This window comes from Sarcophilus harrisii, chromosome 6 (genome assembly GCF_902635505.1).
Source record: "Sarcophilus harrisii chromosome 6, mSarHar1.11, whole genome shotgun sequence".
NCBI classification, from domain to species: domain Eukaryota; kingdom Metazoa; phylum Chordata; class Mammalia; order Dasyuromorphia; family Dasyuridae; genus Sarcophilus; species Sarcophilus harrisii.
Window position 1 is genome coordinate 249,935,700 of NC_045431.1, and position 11,724 is coordinate 249,947,423.

Here is an 11,724-nt window from a genome sequence, read left to right on the forward strand (position 1 = left end):
CTTTCAACTTATATTGTGGTTTTTATAATGCATGTACATGAATATGTGGGTGGGCACATGGGTACAGGTGTGCATGCATTATTTATATATGTGTGTATATTGTATTTTTTCTAGAGGCTTTAATTTTCATGAAAATGGACTATTACTAATAGGTTTGTGAAATATATTAAGACACCTGAAGTCAAAAGTGGTTTTATGCCATAGTGAATAGAAATGGAACTGAGTACATAGGGATAAAGGGAATTTTTTTCTTCCCAGGGGAGGAAAGGTTTCTTCAAAGATCCTATTGTTTTGTTCTTCCCAAAATCAAGTAAAGGGAAAACCTCCTTGTTAGAGAATACACAATTTGATAATTTGGATCTTAATTTAGCTAAAGATTAAATTTAAATAATTTAAGAAAGAAAGATTGTGGAAGAATTTAATTTAGAGAAAATTTCCTAAATCCTGGAATTTGGGTTAAAGAAATTTTGGTGGTGTGTTTTATCTAAGATTCTAATAGTCCAATACATATTGGAAAGTAATTTTCACTATAATATATTCAAAAGTGGTTAACCATCAATCTGAAGACCTATAAGAGGGAAAAATCCAATATCTCTTGAGAAGCCATTCCACTTTGAAATATTTTTGTTGTCAGTACATTTTCTTTGGATGACTTGATCTTTGATGTTTGCAATTTTACAAATATATATCACATTGTAGATCCTTGTATTTTCCAATTTTCTCAAATATTCTTTTATAACCCATCAAATAGTTAAAATCAGCAATTATTTTTTCTCAAACTCCACTTTTCTTAAATTAAACATTTCACTTCTTTCCCACCAACCTCTTAGGACCTTCCCCTTCCTTCCTTCTTCCCTTCCTCTTCTCCTCTCTATTCCTCCTTCATTTCTTTCCTTCCTTCTTCCTTCCTTCCTTCTTTCCTTCCTCCTCCCTCCTTTTCCTTTCTTTCTTTTTTTCCATCCTTTTTCCATTCTTCCTTACTTCCCTCCTCCTTCCTTCCTTTTTTCTTTCTTTCCATCACCTTCTGTCCTTTCTTTTCCTCTTTTTTTATTATCTTTTCTTATATTTCCCTTCTTTTACCTTTCCCTCCCTTTTGCTTTTTTATATTTTTAAACATTAAGTAAAAAAAAAAAAAACCCAAATCATTTGAATAGATTTATATTCAAAAAAGCATAAATCAACAAACAACTGAAATATTATTTGAAGGACTTTATTCAAAACAACACACATTAGAAAAATACAAAATTTGGGTTAGGGACACATTCTGTGTTAGAAAGTTCAAAAGACGCACCCCCACTCCATTAATCATTTTGTATAAAGAAGGCCCGAAAGGGTCACAAAAGAATTAGAGCTAGGATGTGGGTTCATGAGATGCCCTTTATACACCTAGTGATAGAAATTTAAAAAATTATAAGTGACAACTTTTAATTTTATTTTTTCCCCTTTACGGGACAAAGAAATCACTTATTAAATGTTTAAATTTAGCCTTGTAAAAGGAAAAGGTTCCTTGAGATCATTTCCAACAATGTATCATGATATTTAAGGCCTAAACAGAAAACTGATGGGGAAACTCAAATAAGGAACTTTAAAAAATAAAACAACCATAGTTTATATAACGCTTTAAGATTTAATTCCATGAAAACATTGAGGAAGCTAGATTGTTCAATTAATAGAAACAGGGCCAAAAGTCATGGATGTGGTTCAACCCAGATTTAGACACTAGTGTGGGGTTGGCAACCCTTATCCTTTTTTGTCTTAATTAAGGAAAAAAATGGAAACCAATCTAATATATATATATTTGCCAAGAAAACCCCACAAACAGTATTGGTCCCGACATGAAAAGTTGGAATAACTAATATAATAAAAATAATGAAAATATTTCATTTTACTTAAAATATCTCTAATTATCCATTTTATAGGTGAAAAGTCAGAAAAACACAAGTGAAGTGTTTTATCCAGGGCAACAGTTGATAAGTGTCTGAGATTACTTTGAAATTAGGTCTGTCTTGGTTCAACATCCAATATTCATTTCTTTTAATTCTATATATGTTCGAAATTCTTAACTTAAAAGAAACTATTCATAATAGATTCACAATTACAATAGAGAAAAAACATATAAAGCCAAATTTTTACCTTTAAATTTTTTTCCTTCTTGAGGTTATTTCCATTTCAAAAAAACAGATCCATTTCTGTTCCAATTCTGTCTGCCTCTTTTGGTTTGTCTCTCTGTTTCTGTCTGCTTTCTGTCTCTCTTTTTATGAATGTCCTCAATGTCCTTTTGAAACCATATGTTTTCTTTGTTTTACTAGGTGGGTATGGTTTGAGTAAAAGCTATGAAAAGTTCCATTAAAAAAAGTTTTTATTGGGCTTTTATTTATTTATTCATTCATTCATTCATTTTTGGTGAGGCAATTGAGGTTAATGATTGCCGGATAAACAGCCAGGAAGTGTTAATGTCTGAGGCCACATTTGAACTCACATTCTTTGACTTCAGGGCTTTTCATTCAAACCAACTAGTTGCCCCCTTTGATTATTTTGATTTTTAAAACAATTTGAAAATATAATGAGCTAATATTTACCAGTAAGACCAATATATATTTTATTTCATGACCAGAAAAGGATTAGAACTTCAATTTTATTATTTTAGAGAACTCTTTTCTTGAGGATATTTCCCAATTGTAAGACACCTCCCACTTCCTTTTTTTTCTTTTTTTGTAATTTATAATCTTACAAAGTTTCCAAGAACACTCAAAGTTAGTTGTTAGGTTATATGGTCCGATACATCTGTGTTCATGATAATGGGCACATTCTATACAACACACCACTGCCTTGGCTATTAGAGAGTCCAAGTTGCTCATGATTTTGAATATGTATAAAAGAATCAAAAAAAGAAATTTACAAATACTGTATAATTTAATTTTTATTACTGTTTTAAAAATAATTTTGGAATTCAATTAAATTAGAGATTAAATTTTGAAAAATCAGATTTTGGAACTCATTTCAGCATCCATTTTTATAAAAAAAACTTATTAAACTTATATTATTTGTCCTGGATTGGGGGATGGCAGTGCAAGACTAAAGTTTTTTTTTTCTTTAATAAATGATTTTCATTTGAAATTTTGTTGATTTATCTTTGAAATGTTTCCAAATCAATAAAGAAACTATCACATTTAATGAATTTCCAAAAGAAAACACTGAAAACACATGATTCATTTGTCTCCTAATTTTGGGAAGGATAAAAAATATCTAGGATATGAATAAAATCATCTTGGTACTTTATGTTTTGTATTGTTTTCTGAAGGCCGCCTTTACATCCTTGTTCCTAAAAGCTATAGAATGGATTGAAAAGGATTCACCATTGTAGAACAGGAAGAATTTTTTCCAGGAATAAGCTGAGCTGGGTCTTGAGTACTGGAGGAGGGTGCCATAGAAAAGCATGACAGAGATCATTAAGAAGGGGAGAAAGCTTTCCATCTCCTGAGGCTAGGATGGAAGGATGGCCAGGAGGATATTGAAGTAGGATACAGGATGGCCAGTATGTTAAAAAACAAAACCCCATTCCATGAGTATCTTCTCATAAACCTTTTTAGTGCAGGACATTTTAAGGGGTGGAACATCACAAAAGAAGGGTCAATGATATTTTTCCCAAAAATTTCAGGCGAAATGTGTTAGCGATGGCCTATGGCATTCAAAAAGCCAGCTTATAAACCCAGAAACCAGCCCAACACAGAGAGATCTGGACATGAAGCTGAATAGAAGGGGATTACAGATGGCTACATAACGTCATAGGCCATGGCAAGAAGGAACACCAGTGTAACCCCAAACAGGGAAAAGAAAAACTGGGCCCCACAGCCCATTAAGGAATATACCTTGTCTTCAGAATACAGGTGGGGATTTTGGGGAACAGATGTATGAAACCAAGAATGAAATTCCAATGAAAAAATACATAGGGGTTTGAAAAGGGGTCAATTTGATTAAGAAATTAGAATCATGTTCCCTGCCAATGTTATCAAATAAAGAGCCAAAAACTCCAAAGAAGATCAATTGATCCAGGGATCAGCTGAAAACCAATTAAGATGAATTATCAGGGTTCGATTTACCTCCACTGACATAGGGAACCCTAAAAGTCCAAGAAACATCAAAAGAGATCTAAAGTTTATAAGTTCATGTGATTTAGATCTGGGGACCCTGGATCATATGGATGGCACAAGGAGAGGTTATACTTGGAACCATGAAGACCTAAGTTCACATTCTGCCTCAGCAGCTTTTGTCTTTGTGGCCCTGGAACATCACTTAACTCTAAACCTCTCAGTTTCCTCATCCGTAAAAGGGCCTAATAAAGCACCTTATCACATGATCATTATGTTATTCAATGAGATAATGCAAGTAGAGGTCTTGAAGTTTAAAGCAATATAAATGCATTTTGCTACCATAGGCTTTTCTATCACTTCACAGAAGAGAAACATGGACATCCTAAAATTTCAGACCCTGAAGAGAACTTAGAATATAAAGACGAATATTAGTTTCAGGATAGAATAAAAATATCTGAAAAGGTTTTAATATACCACAGAATGTTAATGAAAGGAGCTTGGAGATCATCTATGCAAGCTTTTTCTTTTATAAATCTAAGGTTGTGGTTGAAAGGAAAAAAAACCATCAAAGGTCTCTTCATTTTAACCTCTCCTTTCACAGTTCAGAAAATTGGCTGAAAAAATTAAATGAGTTTTGTTTTGTCTTTTTGTGGGTGTGGTCAACAGGGACCAGTCCAATTAGTGGTGGATATGATGCAAATTCTGTGACTTTTCAGGGCTTTTTCCCTCTGAATACTAAAAATGTATATTCAATGTTATATTTTCAACTTAAGTTTTTGAATGGTTTTATTTTCATTATATGGGGATCTATGTTTTTTTTATAATATAACTTAATGAATAAGTTTTGCATAACCACATCTGGTTTCTAAATTGTGGGTGGAATAAGGAAGGAAAGTAAACAAAAGTCACAAAATAAATCAAAAATTTTTTTGAATAAAACTGGGAAAATAAAAAAAATAAAGGACACTGGAAGTTGGAAGGACAGAGAAAGTTCATGGTGGGGGAATATTGAACTAAGTCACAAAAAAGGAATTTTTTAAAAATTTTATTTAGAATAGTTAACCATTCAGATTGGCTAAAATAAAGGAAAAGATAATGATAAAAGATGGTGGGGATGTGGGAAACTAATGTATTGTGTGTAAAGGGAATGATCCAATTTCCCTAAAAAGAAATTAGAACTCGCCCAAGTGCTATAATATTTTATACCTTTTGATCTACAGTTTTACACTGAGTCTATATCCAAAAAGAGATCATAAAGCAGGGGAAGAAACCACATGCACAAAGATGTTTGCAGCCTTTTGTATAGCAAAGATCTGAAATTAATGGAACCCATAATTGGGAAATGGTAAATAATTTGGTTTATGAATTAACAGAATATTTGTTTTATAAGAAATTTTGATCAGGTTGGTTTAAAAATGCCTGGAAAACTTAAATAATGATGCTGAGTAAAATTTAAAAACCAAGAGAACTTTTACACCGTAACACAAAGCTTAATGATGATTACTTGTATAGATTTGGCTTTTCTTGGCAATGTGGAGGATTCAAGACATTTCCAATAGACTTGATATGTGAGAGAATTGTTTTGGACCCCTTACTCCAATCATTATTATCAATCTGTGAGAATCACAAAAGTTCAGTTATACGACTCAATGTGAGCTGCAGATTCTAAGTTCACTTGCTTAAGTCTAGGAAGTTAACTAAAGACCTTGGGTTTTGTTTTACCTTATTATAGTCGCCCAGTGTGCAATGATCAACCATGGAAAGACCATCAAAATAGGACCATGGGCCAGTTGGGTCACTTATGAATGAAGCTTATACCATTTCCTCCTGCCCAGCCTAAAAAGATGCCTGTTCATCTTGTGGGGAAATCTTCCTTACTTCTCACAACTTGTGACCTGCTGCCATATAATTTTGCTTATTTTAGCTTATGTGTCACATACCAATCAGTGAAACTGGACATCTAGCTCTATAAAAACAGCATTTCAGATCATGAAAAAAATCTTATGTCAATCAGATTAGAGGAGACCATGGACCCCTTAATAAAGTGTCATTGGCTCAGAGCTCTGCCTTAGTCACTTTTATTATAGATGAGATAATTTGAATCCCCTCAGATGGAAAATGCCATCTGCATCCATGGAGAAAACTGGTGACTGAACGTTAATCAAAGCATCATATTTTCATAATATTTGTTTGTTTTTTTCTTTCTCATAGTGTTATTTCCCTTTTGGTCTTATTTTTCTTTCACAACATGACAAATATGGAAATATGTTTAAAAGGATTGTATATATTTAACCTGTATTAAATTACTTGCTGTCTTGTGGAGGGGAAATGTAAGGGAGAAAGGGAGAAAAAATTGGAACACAATGTCTTACAAAATTAAAGTTGAAAATTATCTTTATGTGTATCTAGGGAAATAAAATACTATTAAGGAAAAAAAAAAAGAGGTGGAAGATAGGAGGAAAAATATTGCAGATGTGGGGAAAGCAAGCAAAAACCTAGAAGTGAAATTAAGAATATCCTATATGAGGAGTACCACGTAGGCTAAATGGCTAGAATTGATTATGGAGGGAGGGGCAAAGTGCTAAAGGGCTGGAAAGATAATACCAGGGCAGGTTATGAAGAGCTTCAAATTCCATATAGATTATTTTATTTTTGATCCAAGAATAAGGAGGAATTGGAATTTGGTGAGTTAAAGCATTGACATGATCAGACTTGAACTTCAGAACAATGACTCTGGCTGCAGTGTGGAGTATGGATCTGAGGGAGGGGGATTGATAAACATAAAATGGCTAACCAGTTGGGGACAATTGTACTAGTTATGCTGAAATATTCAAGGACTTAACCGAGAATGATTTATGTATGGAGTAAAGTTTCTCAATATGAGAAATGTACAGTTAGCAATAATTTTATTTGGCCGTTGCTTGGCCATGAGAAATGAGTAATATTGAGGAGCTGAAGGTGAGAAGAACCAACATTACAAAACTAGATAACAAGAATGGTGGAATCTAGGACAGTATCAGTAAAATTCAGAAGAGGAGAGATTTTGAAGGAAAGATAAAAAAAAATTTGTTTGTGAATGTTGAGCTTGAGATACTTATGGGAAATTCATCTTGAAATACCCATAAATTGAGAAGTGGCAAAATGAGATTTGCATTCAGAAAAGATACTGGAGCTAGAAAAATAGATATTTGAATAACCTATTGTAAAATGTTAATTCTTCTGTATGCCCTTTGAAGATAGATACTGTATAGGTTTATTCTTTGTAACCCCAATAAAAAGCAAGGTGCTTCCAAATTATAGAACCTAAAAAAGAAATTTTAGGATCCTTCCAATCCATCCTCAAGCCATCCTTCAGGAAATATTTTCTTTAATAAGTAAAAATGTTTGTGTAATAATTGACTCCTAGAAGCTTTAAACTGTGAGGACCCTGAGAATCTATACTATAAGATATATATGACATTAAATAGCATTCAGCCCAAAACTTTTATTTTACAAAAATTGAAACTAAATACCACAATGAACATATAACTTTCCTATATTGATGCAGCTAGTTAATGGTAGAAGCAGGATTAGAAGCTAGCTCTCCTTGCTTCTTTGTTCAGTGCTTTTTTCAATAATAAAATATAAGTTTGAAGAATAAAGATATATCTTTATTGAAGTACTGAAGTCACTGACTGCTAAATAAAAGAAAAAGTATATTTATTTCCTTAGGAAATTATTGTCTCAAAAAAGATTGTATCCTTCTCCGGTATGTTACTTCTTTCAAATGATGTGAGTGGACAAGATCATGTCTAAATCTTATGATCCTATACTTATATAATGAGAAAAAGATTCACATGCTGGAAAGTGTAGATGGTGGTAATTTGAGTATCCATTATAGATCAGCTTGGCTAAAATACACAGGGAATGACTGGACATTTCTTCAATATTCATGCCATATCAAATGGAGGATAATGCTATACTTATCAGTTTGCTCCCTGATTTCTGAAGTGATACATAATTCTATATGTAGTTATTTCAATGAGCAGAAAGAAGGGAGAATGCTAACCACCAAACAAGTGGTTAGATCAGTGAATACTTACAGAATCACAAAAGGAAGTCCACCTTTTTTGAAAGTGTAGAAGCCTGAAAAAAATAAAAAAAAATGAAGAATTTAAAGCAAGGAAAGAAAGGAGATAGTTACATGTAATGCATTGCCACATTATTAATTTCAAAAGTACTCTAAGAAGAAAAAATAGTAGGAGGTTTCTCCTGGACCCTTGTTAGATTTCAGTCATCCTCAACATAAGAAAACAAGCAAATGGTGAAAATGACACTGGGTTTAAAGCTACAATGAAGCTACATTAAATCCTACACAACTCATTTATTGACAACACTAGATTTTACTTCTCTGAATCTTATTCTAATCATCTGCAATATATACGTTCACAAATAAGAAAATAAATATTACATTATTTAAATAATTATAAATAGATGTAAATAGCAATTTAAAGTTGGGAAAGCACTTTATGTAAGGCTATTAATTATCATTCTCACTATTTCAAAGAAGAGGACTGAATGATTTTATTTGCCATCATCAAATAATGAAAAAAAAATTATTATTGTTTACAATTCAGTTTGCTGTAGTAAAAAGAACACTTGATTTGGAAGAATGTGACATTAGTTCAAATTCTGACTGCTACTATCAATCTGAGTTGGAATAAAATTTTGAACCTCTTAGGGACTCATTTACTAACTGTGAAATGAAGATGTAAGACTACAGTCTCTAATTTCTCTTCCATTAATAAAATGATGATATACTGTGTATCCTGCTGCTGTTACTTGGTACTCATGTAGTCTTGGGAAAGTTTCTTCCTAATTTCTCTGACTTTCAGTTTCTTCTTCTCTAAAGCAAAAATTAAGACAATGTCATCTCATAGTTCTTCATGTCTGTTCTGAAATCTTTGGTCTTATGGGCCTAAGATTACAATTAGAATTTGCTCATTGAGTACTAGTCACTTACCTTCATTTTGGTAGGATTAAGCTTGTAGGAGAAGATAGTGTGTTTCTCTTTTGCCCTTCAGCTCTAACATATCTTCTCTTGGATTCTTGCCTATGTCCTATCACTTCCTTTGGGACCTCTCCTACTCAAGTCTCTCAGAAACTCACACTTCAGTCTCCAAAGTATCAATTAGAATTGTTCTGAATATTGGGGCCATTAATTGGCCCCAATATGTCATATTTTACTCAAAGAGGGCTTTTCCTTTTTCAATATTCTTGTTTATCTTAATGTTGGAGACAATACTTCTCCATATGCACTTCTGGATTTCCATTCTTTGAATCAGAAGAAAATTTTCTATGGTGCACTGCATGGGAGAAGAAGAATAGATGCCCTGAATTGGGGAAAAAATGATTTAGACTCAAAACATAGACTTCATAAATACTAGCTATGTAAACTTTGACAAAGCATTTCACCTCTCATGTCCTTAGGTTTCTCATCTGTAATATGATGAGATTGAACTAGCTGACTTGGAAGTCCAACAATCTAGGTTGTGAGACCAAAATCTGAATCCCCCCCCCCCAAAAAAAAAGACCTTTTGTGCTCTGGAACACATATAAATTGATATGCACCATCTCTTTGTTACACACTCTTATCTATGGTAGCTTCTAAATTTATCACTCTGGACTCTAGTCAATTTGGTCCCAAACACATTCTGTGGACAATTTTTTTTTTAACATTTATGTTATTGCTTATTATGTTTTCTCTTCTATTCTATAAAGAACACCCACTGCTCCCTATCTACTTCTCACTCTACCCTTCTGCCTCTTCTCTATTCATGTCAAAATACCACCCATGTATCAAGGATTGATTCATGTCTATTCATCCAAGAAGGCTTCCTTGTTCTCCCCAATGAGGGCATTACTTTGGTTCCCTTTCTTTTTTGTCTCTTAATATGTTCTGCCATTTTGATTCATGCTACTTTGTTTGATCTAATATGTCCTTTTGCTCTTGTAGTAATTTTGTTTTCCTTTTATTATCATATTGGGTTATTCTGATATTGTGGAAGACATGAGTCTTAAAGTCATAGAATCATAGATTTAGGGACCTTGTAGGTCACTGAGTAAAACCTCTCATTTTAGAGATGAGAAAACTGAGGTATTTAGAGATAAGGGACTTGGCCAGTGTTGGTACTATTGGGTTACAATCCCTATCAAACATTAATTTTATGGTTTTTGAACATTTCCTTCATCTCTATCTTGAGTTATATTATTAAAACAAATATATATAAGAAGAGTCAAAAATCAACGCTTCAACAACTCAATTTTTTTTATTAAGTGCTAACTTTTGTTTAGATACTATGCTAATTTTTAGGAATACCAGCAAAAGAATGATAATTCTCACCCTCAAGGAGCTTGTATTTGAATAGGAGAAGAATACATATAGGAGGGGGCTAAAAATCAGTATTTCCATCAAAAAGCAGTTACAAAATCAAGTTATGGTATAGAAATTATCAGTCAAAAGTAGTTAAGAAAATGGAAATGGGCAGGGTTGATCTAGACCCTTTCTCCAAATAGATGCTTCAGAAGAAAATTACTAATAAGAAAACATCAGGAAAGAAAATATGTCTTTCAAGTAGAGAAGATTCCTGGAGAATGGTTAAGGATTTAAAAGACTTAGGTATAGAATTGAGAAAGGAGTGGAAAGCAAAGTAAGAAGAAGTAAGAAGTAAGAGAAAGGAATCTATAAGCAAAGATCTAATGAATAAATAAAATAATAGGAAATAGTATTATACAATATGACTAAATTGAGCTTATTCCCAGAATTGTAAAATTGGCTATTATTATGAAAACTATAAAATAATCGACTGACTACATAAATAAAATAGACACATATAATTTTGATATATATATGTATATATATGAAAACAAACAAAAAAGGTCTTTATAACATCCATTTCTGTAAAACACATACACACACACACACCAATAAATAAAAATAAATGAAATGTCCTTAATATCATAAATATTCTATAACTGAAGCAAAGAGCCAGCAGCATCTATAATGAAAATTAACTAGAATTTTCTCCAGTAAGATCAAGAGTGAAGCAAACATGTTCATTTTCAATATTTTCCTTAGATCTAGAGATGCTAACCATAGCAATAAAAACAAACAAAAAAACCAAATAAAAAAGACTTTTCCCGTTTATTCTTCTTCTTATTATTATTAGAGAATTTTTCTTACTCTCATGTCATATTCTGAGGGAATTTTAGAGAATCAAGTAAAGTTAACCAAAATAACTTTAGTAAAATACCAGTATTTAAAATTAATACTCAAAAATTATCAGCATCCTATTATATTACCAATAAAATCCAGTAAAAATAGTGAAATTCCATTTAAAACAATGACTGAAAATATAAAATTGTTAGAAGTCTATGTGAAAGAATAAATGTAAGAACTATATAATGTTTGTAGAATAAAGATAAACATAAGTAAGTGGAGAATTAGTCATTGTTCTTGGCAGCATAAGATTATACAAAAAATTGTTAATACTTCCTAAATTAATTTAGTTAGAACAATCATATTAAAAATTAGTGTGTAGAAATAGAAAAAATAACAACACACTTTTCTAATTAGGTAACATTATCAGGCTTA

General features: G+C 32.1%; 1 pseudogene; it reads right to left on the reverse strand.

Moving 5' to 3' along the window:
* Nucleotides 1–3,276: 3,276 nt before the first annotated feature.
* LOC116420107 lies at nt 3,277–3,914 on the reverse strand (annotated as a pseudogene).
* Nucleotides 3,915–11,724: the final 7,810 nt, after the last annotated feature.